Here is a 22,605-nt window from a genome sequence, read left to right on the forward strand (position 1 = left end):
TTTTACTGATCCTGTTTCTTCTTCTTTAGCTATAAAGCTGGCAAAAAGTAAAATCCATATGGTTTGGGGTTTTTTTGTTTTTTTTTTCTTGCACATCTTGAGCCTAGAGATAGATCAGAAGACATTATGAATATGAGTTAGAGTGAATGTGACAACAGCCTGAAGCTATACTTCCTTGGGCTGTAATCTTGTTAAATCTTGCTAGCTAAGCAGTCAGATGTTTCCTGATTCTTAAATGGAAGAACTCAGGTGTATTTGGTAGGAGTGACTGTGTTGAATTTGCTTGTTGATAAGGAGTTAATGGGTCACTGCTGATGGCATTATCTCTCAGTCTGTGGCTTCTAAACATACTATTAGAAGAATGTGTCAAACTGAATCGTGAACTTTAAACGGGAAATCTCATTGCATAAGAAGCACTTTAAATGTCACATCCCAACACGACTTCAGCAGTAAATTCACTTGAATTGATTATTATATGGAATAGTTTATACTTTGTCCCCCTTTTTTATGCCACGCTAATATTTTTAGAGGGAACTCTGCCTCAGTTAATGGGACCAGCAGTTTGAGATTCAGGAGCGCATTTTTCATTGAGTCACAGTGAAATACCTATCTCTCATCTTTGTTTCCCAGACATAGAACTGGAGAATTCAAATATGGTAATAAAGTAGATAATGAGAAAAAAATATGTATATGTAGACAGGAACTAAGAGAATTATGAAAATTAATTTTACATGAGATCTGCAAATGAAATCTCATTGCTTAATACTGATCAGTGTCTGCTTTGGAATTCTAATGTGTCATATCCCCAAGTTCGAAAACGTTTCCCTCATTTTGCTCACGTTCTTTCCACAGGAATCTGAAATGCTGCTTTTTTAAAAGAAATCCAGAACAATTTCAGCTATATGGCTTTTGACTCAGTTCTTAAGCTTAGTTATTGTTTAATCAGTGATTTTTCTAGAAAAGATAATATAGTTATCTGGATATATCCCCCTTCCCTATCTATTTGGGGTTTTTCTCCTTCATCCTTTCTGATCATGTCAAGAACTTCTCACTGGGGACCTGACTGTCAGAAAGCCTGGGGATAGTTTACACTGCAAATTATTACACAACATATTGTAGTAGTCTGTGAAATGCTGATGCTGAAGAACTTTGCTGTAGGTGGTAAGATGATGCACGCTCAAGGTGATAGATTTAAACTACCTTTAAAGACGTAAAGATTTAATGAAAACCTAATCTGAAGATCCAGCAGGGTAGCATCTTTATCACTATTTGCCCAACAACAGTAACAACAAAGCTTTGTAATAATTGATTCTAATCCTTGAGTCTCCTGAGGCCAGGATGAATTATTTATTCATGTGCTATCTATAGACATTTCTAATATATAGACATGACCTTTGATCACTATGTGTGTACATTAGATTATAGTACTCTTCAAATTGAATTATCGTAATTATTTTTAACTTTTAAAATTCCTACCATACCTGGCATAATTTTTAAGTTCCCATCTTGTATTACATGACAGTCAGTCCTTGAATCACAGGCACCAACACATCTGACTAATATTTCTTTGGCTACACCATTTCACTTCATAAAATAACTTGTGTTTGAACTTCAGACAAAATAGACACTTTTTGTCAATTTCCTGTTTTGTTAATTTTTCTGGATGGCAGATTTGGTCTTCTGAAAACTACAGTTTAGATAATGGATTAAAGAGAGATTTTGGAAGCTAGAGTAGATGAGCTTTTTACAATTTCCACCAGACCCTGGGGTTCTTCACTCAGTGAGAACGCATGGCAACGTAGTTCATAAGGTAGGTAGCTGCCTTAATTTTGTGTCTCAGGTTCCGCTTGAGGTCAGACATTTGAGCAGTCGTTATTGTAGTTTTGGGATGGTTCAGGTAGCCCATACTTTGGTAATCTATAGGGAAAAAAATCCACATTGGACACTTTCCTAACTCATTCTGCAGTTGGTGCCTTGATTTTACTAAATGATTCATATTGAATAAGCGAAAAATTGCACATCCACCCACTCTTCAATGGGCTAAAATGATTGCATTCTTTCACTTCTACCATGTCATATAGAAATGGGTGACAAAAGCATAGTTTCTTTCAGGAAAAAAACTTATCCTCATTTAGAATGAAAAAAAAAATAATAACAAATAAACTTAGAAGATGTAAAGCACGGTGCAATTTCAATGATTTAGCATTATTACTTCAAACTCCAAAGTTGGAAATAGTCTAAGTTAGTGCAGTACAGAGACCTGGACATATTTTTATGCTGAATTCACCCACTGGCAAGAAAGCTGTTTTTTCCTTGATTGTATGTACCAGACTGCTGCATAATAGCTGGAGCATCCCAGTGATCTGTTCATCCATTTGACTGAACTTTCTGAAACTAGCTAGGAGCACTTTTTCCCCATACTTCTCCCTGCATAATCTTCAAAATTTGAGAAGCTTGTAAAAGAGGGACATCTTTTTACTGGCAGTCCTTTGCTGACAGCTCTGTACCACAAATCAGGTATGTCCACCCTTCTCCCCTCCCCACTGTCATATTGAATATTTTTTCTGAGCATTCCTAGTTGGCAGCACTCAGTCTGGTTTTCTAAGGGTCAGAGACAACAGCACTGTTCCAGCAGTAGCTGACAAAAAAAAAAATTAAAATACAAATATTCACGTTTCTTTGAACAAAAGATACTTTCTTCTCTGCTACGATTCTTTAGCAAAAAACATAGAGACCTTTAATGAATGGGTTCAAAACTTTTGAAACCAAAATCTTCAGGAATTGTTAAAGCACTTGAAACAAGATGGGTGGCCTGTAGCTGTAGCTCTGTAAAGGCTGTCTGGGAATGCTATTAAGCGTTGTGCAGAACAAATACTCTAAGAGTTCTTCAGAGAGTACTCAGTGTGACAGGAAGGGAGGAACAATGTATGGAGAGCCTGCAATGACACATTCTTCAAAAGCGTCTGTCACGAACCTCAGAATCATGTCTGTGCAGAGCTGTGTGAACCTGAGAAAACTGGCTTGGTGAACAAACTTAATTCCTCCCTGCTCTTCTACTGTCTGTAATGCTTCTCGAGCATAGTTCAAGATCTGGTGGAGACAGATAAACCAAGAATCAGTGGCCTCCAAGACTGAATAGATACAGCTAGAGACATTTTGTGAAAACATGGGTTGAAAATACCTGAGAATAAGATAATGCTAAAGATGAAGGTATTTAGCATTTTTCCTCTGTGGATTTGGATTCTTCCCTTAGGCTAGACTATGAATGGAAATTAATATAGTGATCTCTCCCAAGGGTTTTATCCACAGCTGAGTAGCACTGTCTATATTGACCTCAGTGACAACCTGCCTTGGATCCTTAGTCTCACTTGGACTATTTCATGTTTCAAAAACCGTGATATAAATTTCTATATTTGAAAATTACTGTACTATAGCCATTCAGGAATAGAATTATGGGGAGAAAGAGAATTCAGGGTCTGAAAACATGAGCAGAATTACAGTAATGTTTATACAGCACTAGAGAAATTAAACACTTCTTTTATAATAATTCCTTTCTAACTTGTTCCACTGAATATCATATAAAGAATGTTTTTATGTCTTAAGTCTTTTAGTGAACATGAATTATAAAATGAATTTAAATTTACCCTCTTGGAACTTTTAATCTTCATCATTGATTTAAAGAATCAAGGGCATCAAAGAGATGGAAGCATAAAATACAAATAAAATATATACAAACAAATCTATAGACATAACTGACTTTTAATGTCATGTTTCCCTTCCAATCTCCCACAAATAAGCATGAGTGTCCAAGGTGCTGATCTCTCCCAGTTTCCACAAAAGTGTTTGAACTTTCCCATGTTGCAGGTCAATCTCAAGGATTCACAAACAGCCAAAATGATCAGTAGCACACTTCCCTCCTGCAAGCTTTTCTTTGCTGTTATGCTAATGATGCTGTAGTTGCTTTGCATCACACAAGTGCCTATGTATTTTTTTTCTCTCAAATTGCAAGATCTTCCTGTTCTCCGAACTCACAGATTAATCTTTTTAAGGTTCTTGCGCAGTTTTGCTCTTGTGTTCTGGGTCAAGTTTTTCTGTTTTCTGTATAACAAGTCTTCACACATGAGCAACACAAAGTTTACCTTCAATTAAAAGAAATAACACTTAGCCATAAGCTTTAGTGTCATGAGAGATTAGCTTTTCATTTAGGGCAGAATAAAATAAAGACTTCTGGGGGTGGTGTGAAGCACTTAGAGATTCTTCAGTTGCTTTTCTTTCTTTTTTCTTCCATCCTTATGCTCAAAATGCAAAGTCTTTATCTTCTTCCCTTGACTGATCACAGAAAAATGGGTAGGCGGAGGTGGAAAGGGGAGGGAGGAGAAGAGGAAAGTTTTCTTTAGAAAAGCATGGATCTTTCCCCAGAATTGTAAGTATCCCAGAATCACAATGAGGGGCATCCAGCCTAGGCGGAGAGAGCAGCAGCAAGCCAAGTTCAGTGCCTGTCCCTGCTTATCATTTCCTGCCCTGTTTCTACCCCCAAGAAAGGTTAAGCAGCATGTCGAGCAGCAAGAGGGCTTGGAGGGTCTATCCAATCAATCCTTTCCCTTTTGCAGCACTGGGGGTGGGGGCAGGCGCGAACAGTTGGCTGAACTAGCTTTAAATCACTATAACTGCTTTTTTCTTCTTTTCTCAATGGTTAACACTAATAAGAATGACAATAAAAATGCTCCTACTCTGAAGTGTTTTTGGTGCTTGATTTGTGCTCGCTCTTCTCTTAGTTTCATAGATGCTTAAGAGGCTTAAAAGCCCTTAAAAGCAATGTTTAAGGACCTGAGCCGTTCTCTTTCTTTCCCCAGTTCCCTTCTTTCCGGCCCTCCAAAGATGTTTCAAAAACAAAGCTCTCCAGATAGTTTTGTTTCTCAGTCTGTGTGGCTCCCTCTTCACATTTTCTTCTCTGTGTCTCTGACTCACTCTTCTCTACCAGTCGCGCCCCAGCTGACTACAGCTCTATTATTTCAAAACTTGGAGCTGGTCTGAATTTCCCAGTGGAAGTTCAGAGGGATGAGGTATATCCATCCCATTTTCAGGGTTTCTCTTCATGACTGTTGCCAGCCTCACTGTCACTCACACGGCTTTTGTTGAAGAGACCTCTCACTGAAGGTCTTATGACACTGGAAAAATGTCACTTGAGTATGGTTTGTACAAATGCAAATTTGTGCTGAGAAGTGACTGGGCAGAAACAAAGCTGAGGGGTGACAGGTCCAGATGGGTGGCCAAGGGAGAGGGTCCTGGAGTTGCCAGGAGATGCATTGCTGCCTCCTGTTGGGCAGAAGCTGACAATGGTAAATGCTGTAGAGATTGCAGTGTGGCTCTCGGCCACAACAGGCTCCCTGGCTGCCTCCTCCCTGGTTAGACATTTCTTGCCACATGCCAGTCAATCCCCTAGCTCTGCCTTTACTCACAACCTTCTCACAACTACAGCAGACCAGCCAGCGTGCCCAGGGGATAATTTCACAATGAACAGTTCTCCAGGTGTTTTAGAGGTAGGAGAGTAGAGGGAGAGGGAGAGAAGGGCATGTTCAAAGAAGGTTTCAGAAACTGCACTTCTGAGTGACTTGTTGGTCGTTGCTCCCCCTGGCAAGATGAATGCTACAATTCCATTCTGCCTTCACACTGGCTCATGCAGTTGTAGCGGCTGATATAATTATAGTATATGCTTACCATTCCTCCTTTACACAAACTTTAACGTTACCCCCAAGCAATTGTATTCACTGTGTTGGTGCAAACATCCTAATGATGTCAGGTCATAGATCAATTGTATCTATGAATAGCTGTCTGAGTTCATGCAGGAGATGATGAGGAAATTAATTTGAGAACACACAGAAGAAATAAGAAACTGAAAGGTAGGAGCATTGTTAAAGGGACAAGAGAATGCCAAACAAGTTTTGTATATATACGAAATGGTATATATACGAAATGGTATATATACAAGTTTTGTATATATACCAAACTTTGGATAAGTGAAGCCTCAGTGACTGAAAGGGAGTAGTTGAGAACAGAAATACAAATCAAGCATTTTTTTTATCCCTAGGTATATAAGATCTTGAAGCACACTTCTGGACAGTGAAAAGTGTGGGCATTATTTCATATCTTACTTGCCTTCACTAACAAAGATGGAGTTTCTGGTTTAGGTACATGGAAGATTTCAGATGTATTCTGAGATTTAAAAAGGAGAACCCCAACATACTTATGTTTGTCACTTCTTGGTCTCGTGGCTTTTCAATGCAATCACGTAGGATGAAGATTGACTGTCAGTGGAAGACCCATCAGCACATGAGCGTCTGAGCTTGAGTTAGTCTGGTGATTGACAGAATGGGTACACTTTTGCTCAATACCCTTAATTTGGAGTTTCTGTTTATGCCAATTTTGTTAACAGTGACTACTGATCACTAAAATACTCTTGTCTCATGTGGGAGGCAGAGTCCAGAATAATGTCTGAAATTATTCTATAACCCAAAAGCACAGAATCACGGTAGGCTTTCTGAAGCTTGCTTTTGCATTGTGCTCTCGGAATAATTGTTACAGTTTCAGATAAAACAGGGAAAAGAGAGAAATTCTATGCAGGATACTTTGCTATGATCTACTCATAACTTTTTCTCAGACTACTTAGTAAATTGTAGTTTTTTATCATCCAGAAGTAATTTATGAATTTTTTCAATAAAATTCCCTTCTTTGGAATTTCTTGGATTTTCTTTAAAAATAGAATTACTATTTTTAGTAGGCTCAAAATCCTTGCTACAGCCGCAAAAAAAAAAAAAAAAAAAGAAAAATTGTCTTGGGGCTTTCTGATCTGGTGAAATTGTAAAAACTGTTTATGGAAATCAGAATTTCTTCTAGGAGTTTCTCATCAAAGTTAATTTTTGTCTAAAAAATAACCGTCTTGATGGAAAATATTATGGTCTAGTTTCTTTTTTTTCTGTGTCATATACAAGAAGAAGAAAGTTGATCCAAATATGAAGATCAAGAAGGGCTAATTTTTAAAGTATAAGAATTTGATGCAGATGCTCATGCAGTGTTTTCCAAATTCTTTACAAACTGAACTGATTTTTGAATACCTCTGGAATGTCATGGAAAGGTATGGTGATGCCCTTAAATCATTTGCTTATTATCGGTAGAAACACACGACTTGAAGGCTTGGTGGCCTGCTCAGCATAAGATAACTTTTGGAAGTTGTGGGATAAATACAGAATTTCAGAGTATTTTTCTTACTCCTGAAGATTGTGTTGCTTTCCAAATTATATATTTGGGAGAGAAAATAGGAAATAATGGGTTTTGAGTGCTTGTACCTGCATGTATTTTTCCATTTTGATTACTGAAACACGTACACATTTTCCGGCTTTGTGGTTTTTGTTTTGTTCTCTTTTTTCGAAATGACATTTAAATTGAGATCTTTAAATGGACCTTTAGCAGCTCAGATGCTTGCCTATATTGATTTATTGCATGGACTGGGCATCAGTAATTCACAGAGGTTAATGCTACTAATACTGACCCATTTTTCTTGCATGTCTTTTATTATTTGGTTGCTACAGTCATTTCTTCAGCATTTGTAGATGGAGTATCTGAGAGGTTCGGCTGTAGGTCAAAGATGCTTGGCTGGGTCTGTATAAGCCAGTCTGGTAAGAAGGAGAATATAGCCATGTTCAGCCAATCTGTGCTGTGTACTCTTCTGTTTGCATGGTCACTAGCTCAGGAATCTGTGCTCCACAGTCAGCTGTCACCAATTTTCTTTCATCCTTTACGTCCTCCTTGTCCTTTCTTCTTATTTATATGTATTTCACATGTCATATTTCTGTTTTATCCAGACAATCCTCCTCAACTCTGCTGTCTGGCTGCTTATTCAGGATAACAGATAATTGGCAATACGGAGGTGAAAAACCTCTTGTGTTTTAAAGAGTACTGCTTCTCCACATTCACCTAATCAGGGCTCCCTTGTCCCTGGGTGATTAAGAATTTGTCCACAGAATGATTTTCACATTCATCTGTCAGATGGCCTCAGCAGTTGACTAAATATGAGAGTCTATGTTTTATTTTGAACTGTTGCCTTGGGATATAACCATCACATGCACTACAGTTACCATCCAATTATCCTCTCCCTCCTTTCAGAAGGATCTATTTTTACAATATTTTTAAGGAAGAGAAAAAGAAAAAAGAAAAGTGGTAGTGGGGGGAGGGGGAAATAAAAGGACAGTCCTCTAGTAACTCTTTATTCTGCCCGCTGTAACTTTCTGTAGTCAACACTGGATCTCTCACACCCTTGCCTCTGCATCACTTCTGAAAGGACTGCATCCTGGCATCACACCACCCAGGTATTATTTATTCCCCATCATCCTTCTCCATTTATGTCTATCTATAGGCACCTCTGCCTTGTAATAGACATTTCCACTACATATGTTTGGATAGTGTCATCTTGAGTAAGAAATAGTTGTTAAAAGCACCTCAGTAAAAAGAGGGGGAATAGGCTTCTAGAAAAGAACACAAACCTAAGGCAAGAAGACCTGGAGTAAAGATCTCCTCGAATCCATTCTAGTATTACTTTTGGCCAAAAGGACACTCTAAAACCTAGTATCTACTGCTTATTTGTTAAAGTGGGTAAGCAATTTCACCATCATTTGCCGAGTATAAAATAACAAATGCAAAAGGTGAGAAAATCTTTACTAAGTTTCACAAGTATTATCCATGTTTGTGGTGCTGAGCTTAGGACAAAGTTAAAACGTTTGTGGGTTTTTGTCACATCTTACTTTATGATGAAAGGAGCCTTGAACTTATTTTATTGAACATTTTCTGGATTATTTCTACAGAAACATGTACTTGCCTCCCCATCCAACCAAATGGACAAAAATGCAGTCAGGGAAGAAACAGATTTGTGAAGAGAGGAGAAGAACGGCAGTTGTTTTGCTCAGAGTTCCTTAAACACAAACAGTATCACAGAAGAACTGAACCTAGAAAGGAGAAACTGTCCTGCTTGTCCCTGAGAGCACAAGCTTGCCCTGACAGTTTAATTCAGAACATCCTTTACAGCTTAGCAGACCAAATGAAAGCCATAACTAACAAGACCTTTTGTAGTTCTAATTCCAGGTGGCAGTTTGTACTGTTATTATTTCTAAAGCATCTTGTAAGATGCTTAGCATCTGATCTACAAGGTTTTATATGTCTCTTTGGTCAAGCTTTGATGGAATTTCTTATTTTCAGCTGTTTTATTCCAAAAAATTGTCCACAAAATGCAGGTCTGACTTCTGTCCCGGTGATGCAAGGGTTAAATCTGCAGTAACTGCCATGATTTATTCTTAATCTACCCCAGCTCTAAGGAAATAGAAATCACGCTCAGAATCTCATCCCCATTGAAACTCATTATAGCAATTATGCGATGGCAGCATTTGTCAGTGTTATTTGTTCATTACTTCAAAGGAGAATTACTAGGTACATGATGATGCAGTTGTCTTATATGTTAGGCAGCAAGGAATAAGTTAATAATGATGCATTTACTATATTCCTTAGCTCATAAGCAGAGCCTTCTCTGAATATTTATACCCCTAAAAATCTTCATATGGGTTTAGGCAATATATGTGTCTCTGTGTGCATTTTGAATAACTGAATGTGGTTATATGCTTTGTCACATGTTGAAACACTGCAGGGTTTTTCTTCATTATGTTTGGGACCTAGTGGTAACTTTTTGTGTTCACAAGCATTAATCATCCCTGGTGTTGGATACCAAGGGCCCTATCTTCACCTCCATTTATCACTGTGTAGGCTTCCTTTGTGTCCTGTGGATGCACTCACCCTTACCCTTGAGAGCACACCCCTTCTACGGGGTGAAAGGCGAACGAGCCATTGCTCTGCTTTGAGGTTTTCCTCTAATGATGATCCATTGGTCTCATATATAAAGACAAGAATATAGCAGTTTATATGGCAGCTGCCTGACTTCCAAGCTGACTTGGAGAAGAGCAAATCAGGGGAATTACATGACTTTGAAGAATATTTTTTCTATAACCCTGTTCAAATTAAGTAAATCTTGTAAATATATCGAACATGGTATAGTTCAGCCAACTGGCATACTATTAGTCCAGCTAGCACTTTCTGCCTGCATCAGTCCACCTCTTTTTGGATGTTTATTGTGTGAGGCGTGAGGATGGAGCTGGTTTGGGGGTTTTCTTTTTTTTTTTTTTTGGCCCTAATTACTGGTAGAAGGAAATGAAGGCAAATATATTTGTATAGCATAGTTCATCACCATTGCCTCAGATGAAAGGCTACCCCTCTGAAATTTAAGGGATGGCTTTCCTCAGCTTGTGAGGAAAGATGCTGTTGGACCAAATATCTTGTTTACACATTGGGAATCTCAGAACAGAAAAACACCCATCCAAGCATGACATTCTGAAGCTGACAGACTCTGCTACATCAATGGACTGAGACAGCAAGTTTTTTTAGACAAAACCAAGATGAGTCCCTCTGTAAAGGTAAACCAAGGCATCACAAGTAATTATACAGTGGACTATGGGTTCCTTAGAGATGAACAGCATATCATGTTAATGTGATCATTGTATGGAATAATTGCATCCTATATCAGCACTTCTGGCAGCACGGTCTTCATCAGTGAGATATTTCCCAGTACCAAAAAGCCGAAAGCATGTCAGCCCAAACTGTAAAATCAGTTACACTGTATTAATCAACCTTCTCTTTTTCTCTTCTTTCTTTCTGATTTTAGCATTGGATAGTAGTGCAGTCTAAGTCAAACAGAATTTAGCCATTTGTAATCTGCATGATATAACGTTTGCATAGTTCTCATACACACAAACAGTATTCTACCACTGGAACTAAATTCAGTGCACTGTATGGGCAAGCTGTAAGCAATCCAGGAGACTCCTGGACTGCATTGAGGATAACATCTTAAGACAGGCAATTGACAGCCCTACCAGAGGGCATGCATTACTGGACCTGTTGGTTACCAATGCAGGTGAGCTAATTGTTGACATCAAGAATGGAGGCAGACTGGGTGGCAGTGATTACGCAATGGTGGAGGTTGCAGTCCTGAGGGATGTGGGTCAGGTGAAGAGTAAAATCAGGACCCTGAATTTTAGGAAAGCAAACTTCCAGACCTTCAAGGAAGTTTCCCTGGGGAACTGCCCTCTGGGACAAGGGAGCAGAAGAGAGCTGGTAGATCTTTCAGGATGCTTTCCACAGAACTCAAGAGCTCTCAATCCCTAAGTGTAAGAAATCAGGAGAGGAAGGTGAGAGACCAGCATGGCTCAGTCAAGACCTGCTGGGCAAACTAAAGAACAAGAAGAAAATGCACAGGCAGTGTAAGAAAGGACAGATATCCTGGGAAGAGTATAGGGATGTTGCTCAGCTGTGGAGGGATGGAGTCAGGAAGGCCAAGGTGCAGCTGGAGCTGAATTTGGCAAGTGATGCAAAGAATAAGAAGGGCTTCTATAGGTATATCAGCCGGAAAAGGAAGGTCAAAGAAAGTGTATCCCCTCAATGAACATGACTGACAAACTGGTAATAGTGGACAAGGAGAAAGCTGAGGTACTTAACAGCTTTTTTGCATCAGTCTTCACTGGCAATCTCTCTTCCCACACCTCTCAAGTGGATGGACTGCAAGACAGACTGGGAGAGCAAAGTCCTTCCCACTGTAAGAGAAGATCAGGTTTGAGACCACCTGAGGAACCTGAACATACATAAGTCTGTGGGACCTGATGAGATGCATCCCAGCATCCTGACGAAATTGGCTGATGTAGTTGCCAAGCCACTCTCCATGATATTTGAAGTCATGGCAATCAGATGAAGTCCCTGGTGACCGGAAACAGGAAAACATTGCACCTATTTTTAAAATGGCAGAAAGGAGGATCCTGGCAACCACTGACCTGTCAGCCTCACCTCTGTGTCTGAGAAGATCATGGAACAGATCCTCCTAGAAGCTATATTAAGGCACATGGAGGATAGGGAGGTGATTCAAGACAGCAAGCATAGCTTCACAAGGACAAGTCTTGCATGACCAACCTAGTAGCCTTCTATGACTACATCAGTGGACAAGGGAAAAGATGCAGCTGTCATCTGTCTGGACTTCTGGAAGGCCTTTGACATGGTACACCACAGCATCCTTCTCTCTAAATTGGAGACATACGGATTTGATAGATGGACTGTTCGGTGGATAAGGAATTGGCTGGATGCTTGCGTCCAGAGAGTAGCGATCGACAGCTTAACGTCCGGATGGAAATCAGTGACAAGTGGTGTCCCTCAGGGGTCCTTATTGAGACCAGTAGTGCTTAATATCTTCATCTGTGACATAGACAGTGGGATTAAGTGCACCCTCAGCAATTTGCAGATGAGACCAAGCTGAGTGGTGCGGTTGACGTGCCTGAGAGATGGGATGCCATCCAGAGGGACCTTGACAAGCTCGAGAAGTGAGCCCATGTGAACATCATGAGGTCCAACAAGGCCAAGTGCAGGGTCCTGCACCTGGTTTGGGGAAACCCCCAGTATCAATACAGGCTGGGGGATGAAGTGATTAAGACCAGCCCTGCTAAGAAGGACTTGGGCGCACTGGTGGATGACAAGCTGGACATGAGCCAGCAATGTGCACTTGTAGCCCAGAAAGCCAACCATTTGCTGGGCTGTATCAAAAGAAGCATGACCAGGAGACTGAGGGAGGTGATTCTCCCCCTCTACTCCTCTCTCGTGAGTCCTTACCTGGAGTACTGTGTCCAGCTCTGGAGTCCTCAGTACAGGAAAGACATTGATTTGTTGGAGAAGGTCCAGAGGAGGGCCAAAAAAAATGATCAGAGGGTTGGAACACCTCTCCTATGAGGAAAGGCTGAGAGAGTTGGGGTTGTTCAGCCTGGAGAAGAGAAGGCTCCAGGAAGACCTTAATCCAGCCTTTCAAAACTTAAAGGGGGCCTTACAGGAACAATGGAGACAGACTTTTTAATAGGACCTGCTGTGGGCAGGGCAGGGGGCAATGGTTTTAAAATAAAAGAGGGTAGATTCAGACTAGATATAAGGAAGAAATTTTTCATGATGAGTGAAACACTGGCGCAGGTTGCCCAGAGAGGTGGTAGATGCCCAATCCCTGGAACGATTCAAGGTCAGGTTGGACGGGGCTCTGAGCAACCTGATCTAGTTGAAGATGTCCCCGCTTATTGCAGGGGGGTTGGACTAGATGACCTTTAAAAGTCCCCTCCAACCCGAACAATCCTATGATTCTATGATTCTACAATTTCCTGTTATAAAAATGAACTATGTTTTTGCCTTGGGATATAGATATCCAGCCCTGTGTGGTTTTGTACCTTTTAGTAAAAGAAATCTGTCAGCTAGATCCCAATAAGCAGCCTCCAAATCCCATCCAAACTCCGTGACTCTTCTTATAAAGCAAACTCAGGTATTTTTGTTATGAACAAACATGTGAGGAATTATAAAAATGAAAACTAGTTTCTAAAAGAATTAGAGACACAATTTTTTCATTATTATTGTAAATTAATTTGGTTTGCTCAATTTAAGTCTCAAAAGACACACAGAATCACAGAATCACAGAATGGTAGGGTTGGAAGGGACCTCTGGAGATCATCTAGTCCAACCCCCCTGCCAGAGAAGAGTCACCTAGAGCAGGTTGCACAGGAACGCGTCCAGGCGGGTTTTGAATGTCTCCAGAGATGGAGACTCCACCACCTCTCTGGGCAGCCTGTTCCAGTGCTCTGCCACCCTCAAAGGAAAGAAGTTCCTTCTCGTGTTTACGTGGAACTTCCTATGTTCAAGTTTATGCCCATTACCTCTTGTTCTGTCGGCGGGTGCCACTGAAAAGAGCCTGGCCCCATCCTCCTGACACCCACCCTTTAAGTATTTATAAGTGTTGATAAGATCCCCCCTCAGCCGTCTTTTTTCCAGACTAAAAAGACCCAAATCCTTCAGCCTTTCTTCATAAAAGAGGTGTTCCAATCCCCTAATCATCTTGGTAGCTCTCTGCTGCATCCTCTCCAGCAGTTCCCTGTCCTTCTTTAACGGGGGTGCCCATAACTGGACATAGTACTCCAGGTGCAGCCTCACCAAGGCAGAGTAGAGGGGGAGGATGACCTTCCTCCACCTGCTGGCCACACTCTTCTTGATGCATACCAGGATGCCATTGGCCTTCTTGGCCGCAAGGGCACATTGCTGGCTCATGGTCATCCTGTTGTCCACCAGGACTCCCAGGTCTCTTTCCACCGAGCTGCTCTCCAGCAGGTCAGCCCCCAACCTGTACTGGTGCATGGGGTTATTCCTCCCCAGGTGCAGCACCCTACACTTGCCCTTATTGAATTTCATAAGGTTTCTCTCTGCCCAACTCTCCAGCCTGTCTAGGTCTCTCTGTATGGTGGCACAGCCTTCCCGTGTGTCAGCCACCCACCCAGCTCTGTGTCATCAGCAAACTTGCTGAGGGTGCGCTCTATCCCCTCGTCCAGGTCATTGATGAATATATTGAAGAGGACTGGACCCAGTACTGACCCCTGGGGAACACCACTCATCGCTGACCTCCAACTAGACTCTGTGCCCCTAATCACGACCCTCTGAGCTCTGTCTTTCAACCAGTGTTCTATCCACCTTACTGTCCATTCATCAAGGCCACTCTTCCTAAGCTTCCCTATGAGGATGCTGTGGGAGACCGTGTCGAACACCTTGCTTAAGTCAAGGTAGACCACATCTACCGCCCTCCCCTCATCTATCTATCCAGTCATGCCATCATAGAAGGCTATCAGATTAGTCAGACATGATTTCCCCTTGGTGAATCCATGTCGAGTACTTCTGATATCTTTCTTTTCCTCCACATGCCTTGAGATGACGCCCAGAATGAGCTGTTCCATCATCTTCCCAGGGATGAAGGTGAGGCTGACCGGCCTGTATTTCCCTGGCTCCTCCTTCTTGCCCTTTTTGAAGCCTGGGGAAGGTTAAAGAAATAAAGTTGTTGGACTAAACTTATTGGACTGCATTTACAGACTGGGGCACTCTTTTTTCAGTGGTAGTAAGCAGTTTGCCATTCTTCTTACCCAGTTCTTCTACAAAAATGCAGACATTGGTTTTAATGACTCAGATAAATTAATTCTTATGGAAGATTCTTAAAAGGGTCGGTTGGATTTTTCTTTTGCCAATGGACATTTACAGCATTCTTCATTTAAGAATGCATACAGGGAATTAGGATTGAAGAAGTAAAGTTACTTTGAAATATCTGTCCCTGGAAGCTGGGTATCACACCGGACAGATTCTGGGATATTTTGAGCTGGGATAGCAAACGCTATTCATGATAAATGCTGTCCTCTATTTCATTTCAAAAAAGAACCCAATCTTTGGCTAATTGCCATTCATGTATCTGACTTCAAAATATAGGTCCCCAATTTTTGCATAGCCATTGTACAACCCTGCAAAACTTAATTCCCCTCATGTTTCTCCTGTCCAGGATTCTGAAAGCTTGGTAATGCTAAGCAACTGAGTGCATATTTCACTGCAGTGTCTTACCTGTCACACTTGAAAGGACTTATCCAATAGACATTCTTAGTATATTTTTACCAGGTCAGGCCTAGAGCAACATAAAGGCAACTAGAGCTCTGACCCAACACCCAAGAAGGGTCGTACTTCTACCAAGACTGTTGGAGATCAGATTCTATAATACTTGGGTATTTGAACACAGTTCCGGGGAGATGACACTGGCCATCACACTCAAGGATATCCTTATATTCTTTTGTCCTGTGTCAGCTTCTTTGGAGCAAATAAATATTCACCAGGAGGAGAAAGAATGTGTTTTCATATCATTATGTGTAGGACTTGTATGTGGGAGGAAGAAGATAGGGATTCCAATTTCTTCTCTAAAAAGCACTTAAAACCTAACCCGGACTACTTAAAACAGCTAAGTGCAAAGCCCTCTTCTTCTCTTAATTTTTTTTTTATATATTTCTTTCTTTCTGTCATTTCATATTCAAATTTACTTCTTTTGCTTTACAGCATTCATTAATTCCAAGTGATGAGTGAAGTTAACGAGAAATTTTCATCCCACTGTGGTGCAGATTTAATGCTTGCTTAACAGCACAGAGAAAGCGTCTCTCATATTGAGAGCAAAGAGAATGCACAAGCTCTTCCAAAGGCAGGGGTTATAAAAATAAATTGCCAACATCTTCACCACTGTGTGTTTCTCAGGGGTTGAGCTGCCACTAGTATATTATGCATGTTGGTTTTTTAAAGCCACTAATTATTTTACATTATGTTTATTAAGCCCTCCAAATCATTGTTGTTCACCAGCTACCCAATTTCCTCAAGTGCAAGCAAAAGAAATAAAGGCCATCCATGGCTTTGACATGCTTTTGATGAATACGGCCTGTATAACATTTACCATAACTCAGAACAGAAACCATTATTTCAGCAAAGCCTGTTATTGTTCATTAGTACAAAGAGTGTGTAATAAATATAATGAAAGATTGCTTGGTTTACTATATCTTTGTCATCTAAAGCAGTTCCATGAGTAACTACAGGGATTTGTCTTTGAATGACTTATTTGCTTCCTGCCTAATAAATAACATGTAATTAGGGTAATATATTGTTTCCTAGTTATGCTAGCAATGTAGTGCAGGAAAATAAAAGAATTATTTTAGATATAAAAGAGTAGTAGATAATTTTAACACTATCCCTTAAAATACTTGGACTCGTTATGTATGGCTTAAACTGCTGGGAGGTCTATGTGTAAAGGAAAAGCAGGAAATAGGTTTAATGAGTTCTTTATTACTCAGGTCATGAATTATTACACAGGTAGTATAAAACTGCAGCAACTGTTCTGCATGTAAAATTTTGCTCTGTTTGAACAAGGCACCCATGGTGACCTGACACTGGTGAAGGAAAATAGGCTGTGCTAGTCCACAAGTCAGGATGTTTTACTCCATCTATTAACAATTTTTCAGGAGCTAGTCCACTGTATTTCAGGATCAACAGTGAGCAGGTGTCCATTCTCATCAGCTGGCTGCACTGGCAATAAATGTTTGATGAGGTACCTTGAAAAGACCTCATGGCACTCAAAGGAGATGCCTGCTTTACTGTATGAATGTTGAACAGGGTGTATGCCATGATGTGTAAGAGCAGTGACAGAAAAGCAGAAGGCAAAAAAATATTTCATTACCTTTTTACTAGGGAAACAATTAATTTGAAGCCACTAGTGATACTTCAATGATAAAAAACTGGTTCAGTAATATGCTTGCACACTTCCATCCTGTGTTACAAGAGTGGATATAGAAAACTCAGGGATGCTTTTTAAGATGTTGAGACAGTACACATGTCCCTTATGCCAATTTTAGAATCCTCCCAAACTCCCAATCCCAAATCATCCGCCATTTGCAGAAGTATTAGCAGCAATGAGCAACGGTGGCCTTCAGACACCTGAGTACATGAGCAGAATTTCCTTAATCACATGCGATTTTTCTCTTCTAGTGCAAGCATCTTCCTTATTCCCTAATGTCACAAGTTGAATGAATTGACTATTCTTTCTACTCCCAAACAGGGTCAAATATAGAAAAAAATAAAATTCAATCACAATTTGCAGTCAAAACCAAACTCAAATAGTATGTCCAAATCTCTTTGTGCTGCCAAGTGCATTACAGACAAGGTTTAAGTGACAGTGGTACAGATCTTCTACTGCTTTCCCTTCAGTAGCATCTTCTAAATTCATGTTTGCTAATCCTGTTTACAAAAGATGTGATAGATTCAATCCTTCGTCTTAACCAGACTGAAAATACTTTGTCTTTGTCTTGATCCACGAGCCTTCTCGCCTCCCTTCTATTTTCTCCCCATCCTGCAGCTGTGGCGGTGCTTGGCTACTGGCTGGGGTCAACCCACCACAGTTTCCTAGTGAGCTTGGGACATGTAATACATTTTTAGAAAAGCAAATTGTAGTTCCATCCTGAGTCCTAGGATTTCTCCAGCTCCTTTTGATTCCTGCTTGGTATGTGTTTTGCACCTACAAGCTATTCCCAGCAATTTGAAAACCAACTTGCATTCCTGAAGAGTGGCTACAGGCAACTGACTCTGCACACACTGCTTTGAACATCTAGCCCTAAGGCCCTGGCAAAAGCACTAAAGCAGGAATTTTTGAGATAAGATTATTCCTTTTGTTCTTAATTCACCCCATTGGATTTACCAGCAACTATTAATCACTGTCTGGTCTGTATCACACACTGTTCTCCCAGCCCTATGCAATGCCAGAGGCACAATGGGACGAGATAGGGAAAGGTGATCAACTCATAGTTTGAAGTGAAATGGCAGGTCTGTTCTTCTGTGGGATTAGAATAGGCCACAATAGAAAATCTGACTTTGGTGTGAAAATCTGCATGTACTCAACTTGAGGAGCATGGCCTATATTAACCCCTTAATTGCAGGCTTTTCAACTCTCTTCAGTCATTTTTCCATTTACTATTTAGCAAAATGACCGATTTTAATGCACATCTAGCCTGATTAATAGTATTATTTAAAGCTGTGGGTTATTCTGGGTAAAGCTGTTGCAGATTTTTAACAAGGAACTGCATCAAACCTGAGTTAACCACACACGGCCTGATCTTCACCAAGTGTGAACTGTAGTTAATTAATATATCGTTGATATATCATATAGCGGAACGGATCCCTTATTTCTTTGTCCAACTGCAAATTGATCCTCCACATGTTTATCTGCTGTCAATGGTGTTTTAAGACTTGTTTATATAAATCCTCTAGCCAATTGCCTATTATAAATTTCACATGATGTCCTTTTAGATCAGCTGTCTGCATGAGCAAATTTGACATATATGGGTGTGCATACAAACACACATATGCCTGGCTGTTCAAGGCCAAGTTTCAGGAAAATAAGAGTTTGCAAATCTGACTTTTAAAGCCCTTTCATTACCCTCCATCTTCCCTTCATATTTTTGCACACAGTAAAAAGGACCAAGATGACCCCTCCTCAGTGCTTAAGGATTCCCAATGCCAGTTCAGGGGAATGAGTGCTAGAGAGGTGATGAAGCAGAATGAACCAGAATAGGAGACAAGCATTTGCTTAAATGTTTTGCTAACTGCACTTTAATGCAGCACTTATATTAATGCTTTTGTTAACTCTGTATCTACTAGCTGCAATTCAACAAGGTGATCAAGTAAGGGCATATTGTAACACTGTGCACAATATCCCTACTTCATAGCTCCTAAACTTGAAGTTAAGCATATATTTAACTACTTTACTGAGCTGCCTCTTTACTGAATATATTTTATTTATCTGGAGTTTTAATTTGAGGGCTTTTTATTTTTTTTCCCATTTCGAGGTCAGGGAGTACTGCATCAAAAATCATTTTCCGAGCTAAGGATTTTCCCTTCCTCCAGTTCACAACGAGGCCATATCCTGCATTTGCGACTGTCTGTGGAATAATTAATCAAGGAGGAAAAAAAATATATCTTCTAATTAACACAGAGAATGTAAACAGAATAGTGACACTCCATCGTGCAATAAGATGGCTAAGTGTTTCCTCTTTACTAGTGTGGGAGAGACAATTGCGGAGACAAGAAGGAAAGCTTTCTCCATTGCGCTGGAGGGGGTGTGCACCATTTATCAAGCTGACTGCTCTGTCATATCAGTGGAAGGACCCTGGAGAGCCCTGACCATGAGATTGAAGGTTGGTACCAATTTACTGCAACACAAATGCATTGAACAGGAAAGAGAGAGCTCCTAATCTCTTCAATTTTCTTACATTACCCTGAAGGCTAGGGAATTAAATGAAACAGTAGCTGGTGACAACTTTAGAGGGTCCTGAATGCATGACAGAAAAAGTATTAAAATAGCTCAATAGTTTTATTTCATACGTGTGTGTTAATCTTACCGCTGCATAAGGAGCCAGGTTAGAAAAGACTGCCTCTTGGATACCTGCCTCCTCAAAGGAAGGAGAGAAGCCTATTGAACTCAGTATCTGTCTGGTTCAAACTTGAAAGCAACATTTAAAAAAAAAAAATATATAAAATGTTATTTTCAAAAACAAACAAAGCATATCCTGGGGTCTTGTCATTTTCTGTTTGTTCATTGACTTTGGCAAACTTGCATTGCACCTTTGATCTTTAGCAGTGCCAGTCTCTGCAAAATCATATGAAAGTGAGAATTTGTTGTGCTGGTCAGCCCTCCTTCCCACATCCTGCAGACTCCTTGCACCAGTCTCCAGAAAAGGGTGAAAGAGATCCCCACACTGCACCGATGGGAGGCAATCAAGATCTTGTTGAAACACTTTAGCTAGAGAGTGCTTTAAACATTAAACATCCAACTTTATTTCCCGATTCGTCATTTCTCAGTTTGCATTAACTGTTGCAATGCTGTACATTTATATCAATATAAATGTCCATCCATTCATTAAATCTTTCTTATTACTGATGTTTCTGAATGCAGCCTGGTATCCTCCTGTCTTCAGAGACTGCAGTGTTAGTTCCCAAAAATATTAAGAGAAAGCATTTATACAGCATCATCTCCTGTACACATTTAATACTTGTTCAAAACACATAGCACCTTCCTTTACAAGGCTACCCACAGGAGCAGCTGCATTCCAAGTGCCGCTAGCAAGATATAAATAATAATAATACTACATGGTTATATATAACTGGGAATAAACTTAAGGCATCCCTATACCTTCAATTTAAAGGACTGCTAAAGGCCATCATTTCCCATTTCCTAGTGGGCTGGGGGAGAGGGGAGTCACACAATAAAAGGACATACACAATTATTATAGCATTACCATTTGCAAACCTAGAGTTAAAGGTCAATGTGGTTTGCTACTGTAATATTTCCAGGGATTTATAACTTGCCTGCATAAAAATTTGCTCCAGGTTAATATTTTCTACACTGAGTGTTAGTCCGGATATGAATTTTATTTTTTATTTTTGTTTGCGGGATAAAAAAAAGAAGAAAAAGCCTCACTATAGATGCAGTTCCAGTTCTGCGTTGTTTTAAATTCATGCTCTCTTCTAAATATACACAGTTTACACTTTAGAACACCGCTTGAGACAGTGAGTTGTGGAAAAAGTGAGCCAAAGTTATTTCCGGTTTTGAAAAATAAATTACTAAGCAATAATATTGAACTCGTCATTTCCAACTTTAACAAGGCCCTAAGCATTTGTGTGTCCACATACACATCATGTACAGAAGATTTTATTGTTCACAAAAGTAGCACATCTTGAACAGGTAATTCCTCTTTCATCACTTGAAAAATAATTTTATTTGTACCGTAAGAAACAGACATATATTATCATGGGAAAAACGTCATGGTTCTGCAAGACAAGAAGCATCTTCCTCCCAGGAGAGCCGCTAAGCAGCTGGGCCTCCAAGCAGTAAGGTATTTGATCATGTGTTTTCCTATGGAGCCCTTCTGCAGCTGGAGCAGGGGCTGGCGAGCGCTGCAAGTCATTGTCGTGCATTGTGCGGGCTTCTACAGATCCTCAGGAAGAGTCAGTAGGGAAACTGCTGCCTCCCCAGGTCTGCGGTCCCCCCCTCACCTTCACTTCGATGAGTTGTGTCTCTTCCGAAAAGTCTCCCTTCTCCTTCCGCAAGTCCTGGCCGAGGGACCAGCCTTCCCCCCACCACCTGGACATTGGCACGTGCCAGTTGTGTCTGCAGCCACCTCAGCTGTCTTAGCATCTTCTCGGCAGAGTCTCACTGCAAATCAGTTTAAACACTGTGGGTTTAAAATGGTCGCCCTTGAGCCAGCTTCCCATGGTATTGCTCCTTGCTAAGCCCCATTTCTTCGTTAAGAATTCATCAGGCAGATTAAGGAGCTTTTGTCCTTCCTCTTCCCACAGTTTTAGCTTATCTCTTTCGCCATATGCCCCATCTAAAAGAGATGTACCCACATTGGAGCAGTGGTCCTGAGGACTGGGAACACATGGGACATTTCTTTCAGCCTTTTCCCCACCTATTTTTTTCCCCTGCTGCTTTGTCAAGAGACATTCACACTCAAGTGGTAAACCCAATCTTCACCAGGTCATGTGGCTTTCAAGAATAAACTGGGGTGAGGGGCTTCGTGCTTTGGATGCCAGAGAAGGAGATCCCTCTCTTCCCCACCCTGATCCCTCACGCACCATGTACAGGGGAGGTCATTTATAGACCTTTGGAGGTTTAGGCCTGTGAAGGTCTCATCTTCCTTGCCTCTCTTTTCCTCCGTTACTGTCAGCCTCTATTTTTTCTCCATCTTGATCTTCACTGGCTTTGCTTACTTGGATGATAACTCCTCCCCTGCATGGCACTGTTCTCCTGCACCGCCAGACATGGTCTTGCCCAATCTCATGCACCTCTGCATGCAGCTGTGGACAGATCTTTAGAAAGCACTTAAACCTTTTCCTCTCACTTGAAATCATGATCTAGTTCATGTTTGGTCTTACTTTCTCCCACCTCTATGAATTACTCCCTTTTGTGTTTGTTTTATTTTGTTAAATTTTGTCATACAATACTTTCCAAGGGAGAAATGTATAACTACCATTGAATTGCAGTCCTGTGAGAACACTAGTTTGTCAAATGTTAGCCCTCTGTTCAGCAACTCAGAGTCTTCCCTCATATTAAAA

The sequence above is a fragment of the Larus michahellis genome, chromosome Z (assembly GCF_964199755.1).
Source record: "Larus michahellis chromosome Z, bLarMic1.1, whole genome shotgun sequence".
Lineage (NCBI taxonomy): Eukaryota > Metazoa > Chordata > Aves > Charadriiformes > Laridae > Larus > Larus michahellis.